Here is a 16,044-nt window from a genome sequence, read left to right as displayed (position 1 = left end):
TAATATGATACATTGACCCTTCAAAATAGACATCTGACAATATCCAGGGCCTCTATAATTAGAGCGTTAAGTATCAAAGAATTTATGATTTCATGGACTTTGATTTATGGCATAAACTATCTAAGCATTCCAACTCATTAAAGTTACAAGCAATTTGATCTTGAGACAAATCCAATAAAGCCAGTACATACCAGATAATAAATTACTACAGCCTTGAGATAAAGTGAAGAATTGGCACAGTGGCTGCTGCAGCACAGACATAACGGTATTAAAATGATGGCTCCTGTGGATACAATGACATTCAAGACTGCTGCTCAAAGAAATTGCTAATGTTATCTTCAAGGTTTGTGGTGTCCCTATTACCTTAGTTCTAGTGGAAAGAATTTCTAAAGGCTGGGTATCTTTAGAACAATATTAAGCAGCTCCATGCAAGGGCCTAGCCTACATCATGAAGAGCCGATGTTTGTATTGTAAACATAATTTTACTTATATCATATAAACTTCTCCACACACACAGAATTGAATTCTATCCTACAGAATCTTGCATGGCCCCTTGTGAACATTGCAGTCTGGCCAAATCAACCAGAGCCATACAACTTCAAGTTCCCGCACCAAAGACATTCGATGCTGCTTTATAATGTATCAAAGTAAGCATGTCTTTATATTGATGCTGTTGTTTACTGGGAATAATTTTGCTGAATGCAAAAAAACACATTGAAACTTCACTTGTCAGTAGGATCAGTAAACACACATGTGATAAAAATATCACAGCCTGCATCCATCCATGATATTTGAAACGCCAACATTTGTAACCGTTTATAGCTGGTGTTAACAGCCACCTGTTCATAATGAGCATTAAGTTACATATTTCAAACACTTGTGAGACTCTTGTCCTTGAACTGTCATCGACACAGAGATATATACACAAATGTCAAAGTTAATATTTGCTAGCCTTGGGATGGGTTTTTCCACCATTGCTTTTTTGATTGCACAGTAATTATTGAACTTACAATGACAATAATTCAAATAATTCAAAAGAAATTTTCTGCATAAATGTTTCTTCCTTCAGACGGCACTCAGTGACATCATTACAATCTCACTATAACAGCAAATGACCAGACACTGGGGCTTGAAATACAACTTTCATGCACCTTAGAATAAATATTCAAAGTGGATACACTGAGCAGTGAATATCTAGCTTGTCCATATGACGAATTAGCTTGCTCTGGAATAGATGCATTGCGTGATAATAGTTAAATGAGCGTGTTCATATGCAAATGATATTAAAAACTTTTCACACAGAAATGGGGTCAACATCAAAAGAAAAATCAGTGTTGTTGTTATGAAAATGCATGGTGTATCAGAATACTGGCTTTTACAAGTGAATATATGTGCAGTTTAAGCACATATCAGAAATGTATGAACTGATTTTGTTGTTAATTTTCATTGAAATATTTCAAAGCTAACGATGCCATTGTTCAAACAAATATTCATAAGCCATATGAAATTACTTTGAGATATTACTTAAATTAAGCACCATTAGCTTTTTCACTGGTGTATATTTTTGAGGGCAGAGCCAAGTTTTAATCTCTGATATTTTAATACTAGATATGCATCTTGCTCTTTCTTTGAAGACATCGATATGTGATATCAGCAAGGCACTGGGCACACTAGTATAAGGCCATGATACAAAAATAAGCCATGTGACAATGGTTTCTACTCCGGAATAAAAAGGACGCGGTGCGTTCTACAGACTCAGTACGCTAAATAATCACGTGATGCCGGTACAAACAAGCCCACATGTGTACTAACGCGTATGGAAATACACGTACGTCTATGCATGTTTGCGCACATGGCTTTGTTTGTATCGTGGTAAATTTGAATTCCGGGTTTGGGCTATTGTGGTATCTTTCACGATTGCAACAAAAAGTTTCATAATATCCTATTATTTTCGATGGTAAAGTTGGGCTGAAATACCGGGTACAAGGAGATGGGGGTATAATGTTGTACCAACGGCTAGAAAGTATCACATCTCCAAATAACAGATTGGTAATTCAATGAATTTACAATGCAACACAGCCAATGAACTTGGCAGCGTCAAGTAAAATCACTTCTCCACATGTAGCAGTGACCTTGAACATCTTAAAAGCTTGTAAAAGGATTTCCGTTTTGCACATCACTTAGGCTTATTTCCAGCCCAGTAATAAAATTGAAAGCAGTAAAATTTATCCCATAATAGCTGAAGAATGACAGGATTTATCCTCAGAGATACAGCACTGCTTTCATCCAACCAGGTCTAGCTATAAAAATTTGCATTATTTATTTTTTAATGAGCCAACCATGTTCCCAATATCTTGATACTGAACTGATAATACACCTTAAGAAGGACTTCTTTAGGAGAAAGGCTTAATACTGACTGAGGAGTGGAATGTACCCTACTTTCAACGATATTAGAGTTGATAGCACTTAAAATGCACCTCAGGGACAGATATTCAGACTCTCAAACTTTTACAATACTTTTTTGGCCCACCAGTGGGGGCTCATTTTGAAGCTCATGGAGTAAATAAAGTTTTCATCAATTTATTTTAGCACAATTCAAAAATTTGATTATTCCCCATAGAGTTAACACAGGGATGGCGGCCATTTTGAATTTCACGTGTCTGTAAATTGGTGATTTGTTTCCCAAGTACCAAATTTTGCAAGCTGACCACTAAGTTTATTCTTGATTTTGGAAGGGAATATTTTAACGTTTTCTGGCAGAAAGTTTGAGCAAAAGTTTAAGTCATCAATTTCGAAGCATGAACGACTGTGTGGGCAAAACTGATTTGATAATTTCAGGGGTGTAATTTCTCCTTCATTTAATTTGAATAACTTGATTTAGAAAATGCACTCACAGCTTTCAATCTTATTAGTCCCCACGGACACCGTCCGGGGGACTTATAGGTTTGGTCGTGTGTCCGTGCGTGTGTGTGTGTCCGTGCGTGCGTGCGTGCGTGCGTCCGTCCGTTCCGTTCATGCAGATATCTCAGAGATGCAAGGAGCGATTTCATTCAAACTTGGTACAAGAATTACTTCATATGTCATACAGATGCACGTCAATTTGTTTTGTGATACGATCAAATATGGCCGCCAGGCAGCCATTTTATTACGATTTTTGCATGTACAGAGCCATAACTCAGACACGTTTCAACCGATTTTATTCAAAGTTGGTACAAGGACATTGACCAATGTCATAGATATGCATGTCAATTTGTTTTGTGATACGATCCAATATGGCCGCCAGGCGGCCATTTTGTAACGATTTTTTCATGTACAGAGCCATAACTCAGACACGTTTCAACCGATTTTATTCAAAGTTAGTACAAGGACATTGACCAATGTCATAGATATGCACGTCAATTTATTTTGTGATACGATCCAATATGGCCGCCAGGCGGCCATTTTCTAACGATTTTTTCATGTACAGAGCCATAACTCAGACATAATTCAATCGATTTTATTCAAAGTTGGTACAAGGACATTGACCAATGTTATAGATATGCACGTCAATTTGTTTTGTGATACGATCCAATATGGCCGCCAGGCGGCCATTTTGTAACGATTTTTTCATGTACAGAGCCATAAGTCAGGCATATCTCAACCGATTTTATTCAAAGTTGGTACAAGGACATTGAACAATGTCATAGAGATGCACGTCAATTTGTTTTGTGATACAATCCAATATGGCCGCCAGGCAGCCATTTTCTAACGATTTTTTCATGTACAGAGCCATTAGTCAGGCATATCTCAACCGATTTTATTCAAAGTTGGTACAAGGACATTGACTTATGTCATACATATGTACGTCAATTTGTTTCATGATATGATCCAATATGGCTGCATGGCAGCCATATTGGTTACAATTTTTTCGTGTCCTTAGCCAAAACTTGGGCACGTCTCAACTGATTTTATTCACTGATTTTATTTAAACTTAGTACAGGGACATCGACCTATGTCATACATATGCACATTGATTTGTTTTGTGATACAATCCAATATGGCCGCCGTGTGGCCATTTTTTCCGATTTTTTCATGTCCGGAACCATAACTCAGACATGTATCAAGCAAATTTATTCAAAGTTGGTACAAGGACATTGACTTATTTATACATATGTATGTCGATTGGTTTCACGAGATGGTCCAATATGGCCACATGGTAGCAATTTCGTTATGGTTGTTTCATGTCGAGAGCCATAACTCTGGCAAGTCTCAACTGATCTTATTCAAAGTTGGTACATGTACATTGACTTATGTCGTACATATACTTGTTGACTTTTTAAACAGTAAGATCAAATATCGCTGCATGGCGGTGAATTTGTTACAATTTTCTTATGTACAGAGCCATAACTCAGACATATTGCCACCAGTATCATTCAAAGTTGGTACAAGGACATTGACCTATTTCATACATATGCTCCTCAATTTGTTTCACGTCATGTAGCAGTAACATGTCAATTATTGAAGTTTCGTAAATAGGTTGATATGTCAAGAAATACTGCATCAAATTCATGAAACTTTGTACAGATGTTAAGCTCACATTGCTTTAACATTGAAAAAGACATTTATCAGTGTCATTTTAATTAATTTGTAATTGCATAAGTAATGAACTTTCCTAATTAGGGTGATATAGCCACAAATTAATACAACGTCAAATGTGATGAAACTTTATACAGATGTTGATCTCATAGTGTTGTAAATACTGCATCAAACTATATTAAATATGGTACAAGTGATAATCTGTTAAGTGTTAGGATTGTATGCAAAAATGTTTTGCAACATCCTGTTGATTAATTCCTAGTAGACTCATTTTATGAACTTTAGGATGGTGGCCTACTTTGGTTTTATGTTTTCATCACCATGGAACTCATTCTTGGCCATTGAGTGCCATCTGTATCAAAGTATTTTATCACAGACCTAATTAATGAAGAGGACTCTATCCTCTCTGAGGACATGTAATCAAAGTACCCATTAACAAGTGGGGACTGTGTCATCAACGATGACTTGTTTATGAGTATTTTACACATTTCATTATCCTAAATGATAAACGTAATGGTTCATTACGTTGTACGATTTAGGATACAGAATTTTCTGTCGTTTTGAATAATGACAAACACTGATAAAATCAAGTGAGTTTTTAATACTCTCTAAAAGCCTGTATGGTTTACGCTTATATATCACGTGTCTGAAACATATTGAGAATTTATAATTGCAGTTGATATTATGATATTTCACAAAATATTAGATTTTGATGAAAAAAATGTCAATAGAAAGGGGAACTTTTGCCAAATTACTTGGTTGCTCAACTAGATTGTGGTACAGAAAATAAATTATTTGTTGTCCGACAGCTGTGGATTCGTTGACTGAAGTCAGCCATTCCTGTAAACCTTAATGGCCATCTCATTTCTCTTGACTGACCGTCTTACTTTAATTCCTACTTGAAAGTCATTTGTATCCATATTGAAGTTATTTCTGAATTCAATCAATTTTTTCAGGCCTCCAGTAGATTGAAATGCTGATCCAATGATCCCCTGTCAATCATAATGATGGCGCACATTAAGTATTTAAAGTAATCAAAAAAAAGGTGATAAGATTCGTCAAAGTGAGACTGAAATCACACGCAATGACATGACTCAGTTGCTACAAAGACTGAAATACCGGTGAAAGAACTCTGCAATACATTTTGTCACATTTGCATATTAAAATTTGGTGTTGTTGCTTTGCAAATCTGTGACATGTGTAATATCATCATGCAGTATGTACATATAGATATTCAAGAAAGCAGTCCTACTAAAATGCCCCTGCCTAACTCAGCATGGTCACATACCGTATACGGTACATATAGATATTACAAATTCACGATCAATTCTGCCCGTTTTCAACGTGTAGACGTAAATTAAATAACAGTTAATTTTCACAATCACATGACAAACAGTTGATCACCATAAAATGGCCACTTCACATATATGGATAAAAACTGTTACATCATCAAAATACTCAAAAGGACAAGTGTACGTTTTGTACCAAAATCTCATTTCGAACAGCAACAAAGTCATTAATTGCCGTGGTAAAAATAGATAACAATTTGATAATTTTCATTTCCTTGTGAAAAATGAGAGCTAAATGGACAATGGTAATTCACACGATGTGTCAGGCAAAATGTAACTTATGCATTGTTTAGTTTGAAAAGTTTGGCTCCTGTTCTATCCCTCTTTCCAAAATAAAAATACACATATAGTGATGAACGTACGACATTTTCTTTCATGCAAAATAAATACAACATTCCAAAGGTGCATTTTGCAGAACATCACTGAATATAAATTGTTTATCTTCAATATCAAAATATCAATGCTCTGAACATTTTCAATTTTGTGATAATTTCACTTAAGATTATGCATACAACAAGGTATCGTGTGATAGCATGCATAGGTAATTTGATCTAATTTGGGATTCAATTTATTTTTAAGTGAGATCTAGTGAATATTTTTCATCAGATTCGCTACTTTGATTATTTTGTGATATGGTTATCGTGACAAACTGTAACACACTCTATTAGCATAACTTGCTGCAAGCGATGCGGACACGATATGTTTAATCAATCATGTTCAATCATAACAAGTTTTTCAGAGAGCTGAAGTGATTTCCTGTTTAATAGTGAACGGCTGTCTAGAGCTCACAGTTTGCCAATGAGAGGAGGAAATCAAAGATGGCCGCCAACGCTTCTGAAGGGGTTAAAGGTCAGCTTCCTAGCAACAGTCATTCAACATTCCTTTTAATTTAATGCTTGAAAAGTGAGAGGTTCAGCGATTCGGCTAAGGAAGCATTCTCTGCCACTGAGAACGGCAACAGCGATAATCAATAGCTTTATTTTTAGCTCCACAATGAAAGCCCAGTCTCGCATCAGAAATTTTAATTTGGGGTAATGTCCATGCGATTGGACACAAATGAAAGTGTACACACCAACACAATGCATCATAATTGGGTTGCGCTGGATTCCAAACAAGAAATTTCACTTAAATGTAATCAAGTGGACATTGATTCCTTGCATCTACAGCACTGCTACAGATGTTCAAAATGAAATTTCAGAGTAATGTCATTGATGTATGGTATGATCAGATAACATGATACATTTTTTCTAATTTGACTCTCACAAATGGGATTTTGATAACTTTTCATAACTACTGAATCCATCAGAAATGTTATTTGAGATGAAGTCCACTTGGAAAAATCATGCCATTTTTCACAGGTCATAAATATGCACCATTTTGGACATTACCATTTTCCCATTTTTGCAGAAGATTTACTGTACAATTATTTTGACAATCCACACATTCTTTTTACCCAGAACATACCTATTATCAGTGTAATGGGTTGGCAGAGCCTGTGAAAGACAGTTAGACTTTTCCATAAGCCTGAAGTAGTTTCCTCCCGTTACATCTATTTTTCAATGTCATTTTCTTTGTTGGATTCTGAAGGCTTGCAGTGACACATTGTCTGTTAATTCTTCTTAAGATTTGAGGCATCTGATTGCACTGAAGAATTACCAGTGTGTTGCACAGTACATCTGGCAGACGTATTCATTATATCACGCCACGTTCTACCTGAGCTCCCTGCAGTCACATGCCCTTCATCACCAACCATTGTACGATGATCACGCACACAAACACACGACAAAAACCCTCACAAATTCCGATTTGATGAAATCACTGATTTTGGCGTACCTGGGCATGAGCAGTATAAGCACATTCCTATGCTCTGAGCTAAAAAATCTCAGTGGAATTATGAACTCACATTTCTATTCTAAAACAGACTAATTTTAAAGACTGCAAAATATGGTATGAACACATTTTCTACTTTTTCAAAATTTAAGCACTTTTTCACTTTAAAGGAAAGTTTCTTGATAATAAAATGTTTCCACAAACACTAGAGCAGGAATTAACCATCTACCCATGGCAGGCAAATTTTGATCTGGGCAGGTACAATTCTGCAACTACCTGCCTGATTGGTGGGTAGAAATGGTTGCCAATTTTTGGTTGGCTTTGATCAAATGCAAGCCTCGGTATTCTCGGCATACAGTATGCAAGAAATAATAATCAGGACATGTGGTTTTTGTTTGAGTAAGCAACTTTCAAAGTTACCTGTCTGGACGTTTGGTTGTTATTTTCCACATATTTCCTACACAACAGAAAAGTATTGTTATGGACATATAAGCCAGGCTGGGGTTCTGGCAATTATGGCCACGGGTAAAATTTTTGAGGGAATTTTTTCAGTTTAGTCAGAAAATCTTTCGTAAATTGCGCTGTAAAGTATGTTTTCAAAAATTACTACTTTGAAACACTTTGTTCTCTTGAAAAATTATTCACTACACTTGCATAAATTGATCAAATTTTAGTCATGTGACTGAGATGGTCGTGTCCAATTTGCCATGTTCAAGTAAATGACCTATGACCTCAGGAATGGACAAGGAAGAGTAAACATGATCAGAATGGATGGTGGGAATGTGCTGGAATGAACAGAGATGAGGTGGGGTACACAATGAGTTGGTTGGACTAAAACTAAAAGAGCAGATTTAGAAAGTTTTCAAGTAAGAAAACTATTTCTGGTTTTCAGCGATGCAGTTGTTTTTGTGAAAGAAATGGACAGTTGATAGTGACTTGACCATATTGCCTTTTGCAGACTAATAGATAGATATTTGACATGTACATATGGGAGGACGTTCAATCTACTTTTAACTGCTGGCACATTGTTACAACCAAAACGACTTGCAAAAAAACATGACAAACAAATTAACGAAATAGAATCGGGTCAGTCACAATCAGGGTGCGCTAGAGTGTGTCACTTAGGTCAAAATTTCAAGTTCATGATAACTGTCCAGTTAAATAATATGTTGAAAGGTTATGGTATGGGGCATATCTTCCTAAAATTTGGTGAAGCAAACGTCATTAGTATTACCACAGTGCACATTGTTTTATATGGTCGACGCAGTGTCACGGACGCTACAGAAATGTTGTACATAAAACACAAATGTCATAATAAAATTTTAAACAATGATTTGTTAATGCTTTCTTATGTTATTACAATATAAAAGATGCATATTGGCATTAAAATAAGCTATACTTGGTATGATTTACTTAATTTTTCCATGAATAAACACAACCTGAAGTTTAGTGAGAAATACAACAATACTGATCATATTTTTTAATAGGACTTTCAACTTCTCTATGTCCTTCCGCTGGTATGCTGTACTTAAAAGTTTTATTGTCATGAATTAACCATGCTATAGCAACAATATTAATACCATTCAGTCTAATCAAAATGAACTTCTTTCTGAAATATTTTCTGTTTAGTATGACATGTAATTTTGTCACGGACGCTACCAAAATCAACCTTGAACGTTAGGTCAATTTGAAATATAAAAAGCAATTAACAATCTGGTTTTTTCTTTCTCTTTTCTCCAAAACCTTTCTCTATCAAACATTTAAATTGTGAAAATTCTGTCAAAACATTGACAATTTCAACAAGAAAGTGATTATAGCAACTACTGCAAAAATCAGTGGGAGTAAAAAATCACTGCAGCTGAGCTTACTTCTGGGATCAACCCTCGAGTCGTTTTCTAACGACACTCCTCATGGTCTATAAAACGAGCATCTAAAACAAATCCTTCTTACAAAATCATAGCTCATTATGTAACTTTGACCAACATGTGAAGGAGTAAGCAGTCCGTCGATATCCGGAACGACAACCGAAAAGTCCGGTGAGTTAATTCAAACACACTTTGCCCATATCGCTCAAACAGTTAAAAGGTTTCACGATAGCGGTTTCAACAACGGGGAAAATGAATTTTTTTTTAATTTGTCTCCATTTTATGCCACAACTTATCGTATAAAACCAAGATGCAATCTGTCATCGAATTGGTACTACAATCAACCAAACTGAAAAGATTGCTGAGCAATACAGAAAACATCATTTGGCAAAGAAAATCAAAAACTGAGAGAGCTGCCATATAAGTAATCAAAGTTGGCGGCATGAATTAAATAAACCAATACTCTCCTCAGACCAAACCGATTTCAAAGGCCGTTTACAGCAAATATTGTTAACGAAACCATGAAACCTGAGAATGGCTAAACACAGAGAAATAAGATTTATTTCTTGAAACAGCCTTTCACAACATGCTTTTCAAACACCGTAAAGCAGGCACCAATATCAACCCGAAATCTATTACAAAGTCCATGAAAAATTGACACAAAACCAAAAGTTCCGTTAATCAATTTAAATGCCTAAAACAAGCAATCGTTGTCAGATTAGTACAACATTTACTGTTAACATAACGAGCACTAGCAACGCTCAAAATATGCCCTAAAACAAAAATCCTTATAAGCGCCCAGAAACTCCGGTCGATGCTGGGTCATGTTAATTATAATGACACCACACACTGGATCGCTCACTACAGAGTCAGTCAATAGTGGCTAACTCTCTCAATAATGAATCTGGCTTCTCCTCCTTGAGGACGAAGATGACTTCATCACACAACCAAGTGGAGGGGATACAAAACAAGAGAGCGACTGATGAAGGAACCCCATTTTTGGTTCCGAAACACCGTTAAGACAAATCACTCAATCAACAAAACCGATTTATTGGGGACCCAGATCACATGACTAGGGTCAAAGCACTATTGATTCACCGGTGTCTCGCCATGTATTCCACACAAAATAAATGGAATGATCCTTTTATTCACCATATCGAAATACTAAACAATCTTGGTAGAGCCGATGTGTGGAGTTGCCCTCATTTTCTTTATATAAAATGTGGTGGTTATTTCACATTTAGATTGGCTTATAATCTGAAAAACAATGTTTGCATTTTATTGTAGCATCCGTGACATAATGAATTGAAATGGAATACACAATAATAAATGCATATACAGCACAGAATTCATTGTTCTTTTCACTAGAATTCTAATAACATATTCAATATAATTACTGCATTCTTAAAACACATCAATCTAAGTGTTACAGTTGAGGCTCAACATAACTTTTTGAGTGTTTTATTACTTTTTAAAAAATGAATTTTGTGCAAATTTACAATTTTATGCCTTGAAAACATTTTGTAACCCAACTCCATGTATGTACACACAATACACACTAGTATTTATATGTTTCAGTGGATTAACTGCTTTAAAATGTTTTAAATAGTTATTAATTATGACTATGAAGTAAACACCGTCACGGACACTACGCTGTCACGGATGCTACATTTCCATATTTTAGGAATATTAATAGTGAACGCAAGGGACAGTAATTATATAATTTGTTTATTTAAGGTAGGCAACTATTGACACTTAGGCCTGTGACATGAGATCTTTTATAACTCCTGTTGTCCTTAAGATATGAGTGTGTCACGGACGCTACAAGAAATTCCGACCACAACGATCTCCATTTTCATTTATTCACAAAACAATACAATATGAATTTTATTTAAATTTTGGTGTATAAAATGCTTGCCATGGATGTTGAGGTTGGAATTAAATTCAATATTACAATATTTTATCCATTTTTCTACATATAAAAGAAAGGTATATGTACTTATGGTCATAAAACACAAAAAACATAACGATGTTACAGTTTTGGTAAAAATACCACAGTTTCTGTTCCGATGCACATAATCACATGAAATAACTTGTGAAAGAAAGGTTAGGTATTCTGCAATAACATATGTAAGCTAAAAATTCCACAATTTTAACACTGTGTTCCAAAAACATTTTGAAATTAAGTACATTTTGAAGTGAAACAGCATAACGCTACTTTTTACAGTTTTTAAGGCATTTTTGTGGATGTACAACCAAACCTGCACAATATATGCAATATTTCTTTATGTGACCAAGTTAGTTACAACTATTACTATTTATTAGAAACAAATAAGCAATATAATATCAGTCTGAATAGCAGATATATGTCCATAACAAATGAAAATCATCTAGCGCACCCTGATTGTGACTGACCCATTAACGAAATAGAATGCTCATTCAGGGAGCAGAATGCCAAAGATCTACGATGCAGACTGTTTAGATGTCACTTTTTCCATTAGGTCAACGCTCTGTGATCGTTTGAATTCAAGACTTGAACTGACGGCAGACTCTCCGTAATTTTTCTTCCCTGTACTACAAAAAGATCATGAATAGCAAAGACGGAATAATTGAGTTGTGGAGAGAGGCAGTCTTAGAGAGCCTTTGATTTGATCCCATTGCCAGCCAAACGTCAGCACACATAAAACTCGCTCAAGTAGTAATCCCAGAGCAATGCTTTTTTTACGACATCGACAAACAAGGACGTGAAAGTCATCATGAATGCTGTTTCCAGCTCCACAGTGTACTGTCTCACATATGTACTCCACTTTCATATGATTTAGTTAGCTGTCTTACATAACAGAAACAAGACACAGAAACCAGCCTTGGCGTATTATTCTTATTATTATCGTTTTGATATTCTTGTTGTTGCTGATGTTGTTGTTTTGATGTTAGATTATTTTTGTCATCATTGTCATTGTTGTTATTATTGCAATTCTTGCTGTTGTAATATCGTTAATATTATTATATTTGCTGTTGTTGTTGTTGTCGTCCTTATTTTAATGTAAGTTTACCTTTCTCTGTCTGTTGACTACCGAGATGAGACCGCTGGTTGTACCAGTATTTTAAAGGTACACGGTCACCGTAAATTTGCATATTCCATATATGGTAAAGGGAGCAAGGCTTAGCGTACGACCCCGTAACACCTGTAGCTGTCGGTCCTCCATATTTGATACGTCAAAGATTACGCAGACGCACGCTGCTAAGTAGGCCATGGCTGGTCATGTGGGGGCGCCCTTTTTAAAAAGCGGCCATCCGTGTAAAATCTGTGATTGGCTGATAAAAAACAGGTGACCGAATACCTTTAAGATACAGCATGTCAATAACTGTATGAAATATTGGAAATTAAAAACCAGAAAAAATAATAGCCTGCAGGAATACATCATCAAAGGAGTAAATACTACATCAACTGGTGTTGTGAGACTAGCTAGACTTCTGACAGTTACTGATGGACCACACTAAGTCTGTAATTTCAACTAACTTTTCAAATACAACGACTTTATAATAATGTACCAGTAATATTGGATTTCAAAAACAAAAATGTTAGTCTTCTGCCCATAGTGTTCTCAAAGAAGTTGTAAGCTACTTTCTTTCCCTATTGCGATTAAAAAGATCATCGGTCGACAAGGACAACTTTGGATGAAAGAAGCACATGATGAAAAATTTACTGTTTGAAATTCAAAATGGCTCCCATGCTCTGTATTTCTAAACAGCGAACAGCCATTTTTGGAAAAATTTCAAGAACATGGTTTTGAAAACTTAATATACTCTACAGGTTTCAAAACAAGTGCACGTAGGCAGTATACCAGTACCAGCAAAGAAATATTTTCAGGTTCCAGATTTTCGTCCCTGAGGCACATTTTACCTTTTTTATAACCTGATAAAAACTTCAAAAGATTCTGGCATCATCACTTTGGCTTTATCAGGCATGAACTGGACTCTTGACCAGGGACCTCCGCAAATTCAAGATACTTCTGGACTAAAATCCTTTCAGTCGATAATGATTTACAGTATACTGTAACTCAAAAGGAACAAGCTTCAAAGTCAGTCGGAAAAAATGTTCTTCAAGCCATGCTAACTAATATCGAGCACTTTTATCAGCCATAATTTTCTAAATGTCAGTCACAACTGTTCCTCTTCTGGTGTGCAGAAGTTAACCACAAACAGATGTAAGTGACATGCAAATATGCTTGTATTGCCCTGAGAGGCACTGCAATGGACTGGTCAATAATTAGAACATATCGGTAGTAAATACTGACTTGCAGCATCTATCTTGCACAAAAAGCTGTCAAACTGCTATTTTCTGTAAAGCCTCAAAAATGTTCCTGTCTGCTGATCACTTTCTGAGGCTCCTGGAAAATCTTGATAAACCTTCTAACCCTAACCCCAAGGATCGAGCGCATAAGGTACATTATATGTACTACGAGGAACTGAATTTGCTTGTCTGTCTGTTTGTCTAGACTTTAAAATGCTGAAAATGTTCACATTTTGTACGTACACTTGATCAAAATCCTCCGTATTAGGCTGGGTAGTTTTTGACAACCTTACTTGGAAATTTGCCAAACCTATGACCAGCTCTATCTGAAAGACACACTCAGCTAACAACTTCCTGCATGTAAATTCTAAGAAAAAATCCCACACCTTTCCTCTGACTGATAGAATTTCATTGCATGCATCTCAACCTGCACGTCAATCTTGCAAACCAGAACTGATTTGAAGTGATGTAGTGTGCATACACCATATATAGAGGAATTTAAAATATTCCTTTTTACCTGCTTTGCTTGACCACCATTACCTATCAAGATTATGATCTTGCAAATGCTATGGCAACTGCCTTGAGGAATAACAGTCACATATTTTGACAAAGTCTCGTAGAAATCGCGGCGTCAGTTCTTCATTTATTATTGAAAAGTTGCACAATGATCAAAGAAATGAAATGTTCTCTGCCTATCCATATTTATTTGATTGACGTTTGCAGAAAGAGTCTGTTGCCTCGAGTTGTTTTTTTCCGACATACCTTGAGCATGCGGCAACGTGGTGATAAAATAACTGTGAACAACAAAATTGCTTGAATGGAAAGATAATTTGGTAGCCAATATTTTGTTACACTGTGCTTTCAAAATCAGATTCCAGAGTTTCAGGATATACTAATGAACCGTGATAAATCAAAGCCACATACATTCCACAAACTAATGCATTTTATAGGTTTGTCTCATTTTTTTCCTTTTCTTTGAGAAGCTAATGTTCTGTGATGGTAGGAATTTCTGCAGTTTCAAATGTTGATTTGTGCAACATTTAAAGCGCAGTGGTCGTCGCGCTGCACGTGCACAATTATTTTGTTGATAAACATGAATTTTTGTAAACATAAGTCCTCTCAACTTCAATCTGAGTGAGATGGGAGCGGTCCCCCACTTTGTTAACGCCTTTGTAAGACTCAGCATCATGCAATAGTAAAATATTCAGATCGGAAACAAACTTCAGTGGTGTATTTCTATTTATAATCTCACGTGTGGCTACAAACATTGTGACACTACACTCGGCACATTATGTCGCTGAGTTTACTGCACACAGTCACAGTGAATAAATGGGTTTGATCGCGCGCGGTCACGCTGGTTGTACAGTACAGTAAAAATACATCACTAAAATGATCAACATCGTATATATATGTAGACTAACAACAAGCACAACGCCTAATACAAAAATTACACTCAAGACCACGATCGGCAAGCCAGAGTAGGGCACGGGAGATGCTGTTGCTTCGATAAGGGAGACGGTCACCGCGTTGACGTACACGGATATAAGAGAATCCGGTCCCACAACCTACCGGCCCCGCGACGACTTGGCCCACGACCCACTGTTGATCACCATTTCTAACTTCTTCTAGTAATACATGGCAAGAAATAGTCAAATGACAGGAAACAATAGACAAAACGAGCGTGTTTTCGCGGCATTTGGCAGGAAAATTGCACAGCTACACATAGGGACGTATCGAGAGATCCTGTGCACGGTCATGGCAGTGATCCAACGGCTAGCTAGTGTTGGCCTACCGGTGCTACGGAAACTTTGTTGTTGTACCTCCTGATTGCCGGGTAGGTCTGAATCCCCTTTCAAATGAGTTAACCCCCACATAGCAAGAAGACCTGTGAAAGGTCCTTCTCTTGACTTGATACCTGTGCTCGGAATTCTCGTTTGCATCCCCCAACGGGGTAAACTTCGTAGTGGAGTTGGATTCTCCACAGCCGAGTGTAGCGCGCCATATACCCGGTTCTCTTGACACGGACGTTCATGCAGACTACGGAACAAATGCTTCTTGCTGCAGCCGTCATTGCTCTGACAGCTGTAGATTTCTGTAGCTTGCGTTATTGTCAATTGTACTCCTGTTGGAC

General features: G+C 36.5%; 1 protein-coding gene across 8 annotated transcripts in view; it reads right to left on the bottom strand.

Annotated features, from left to right (window-relative positions):
• Positions 1 to 16,044, bottom strand: part of LOC139118567 (arrestin red cell-like) — a 131,541-nt gene that overhangs the window by 35,834 nt on the left and 79,663 nt on the right. The window lies entirely within an intron of this gene.

The sequence above is a fragment of the Ptychodera flava genome, chromosome 19, assembly GCF_041260155.1.
Source record: "Ptychodera flava strain L36383 chromosome 19, AS_Pfla_20210202, whole genome shotgun sequence".
In the NCBI taxonomy this organism is placed as follows: Eukaryota; Metazoa; Hemichordata; class Enteropneusta; family Ptychoderidae; genus Ptychodera; species Ptychodera flava.
This window is presented reverse-complemented; position numbering and strand designations above follow the sequence as displayed.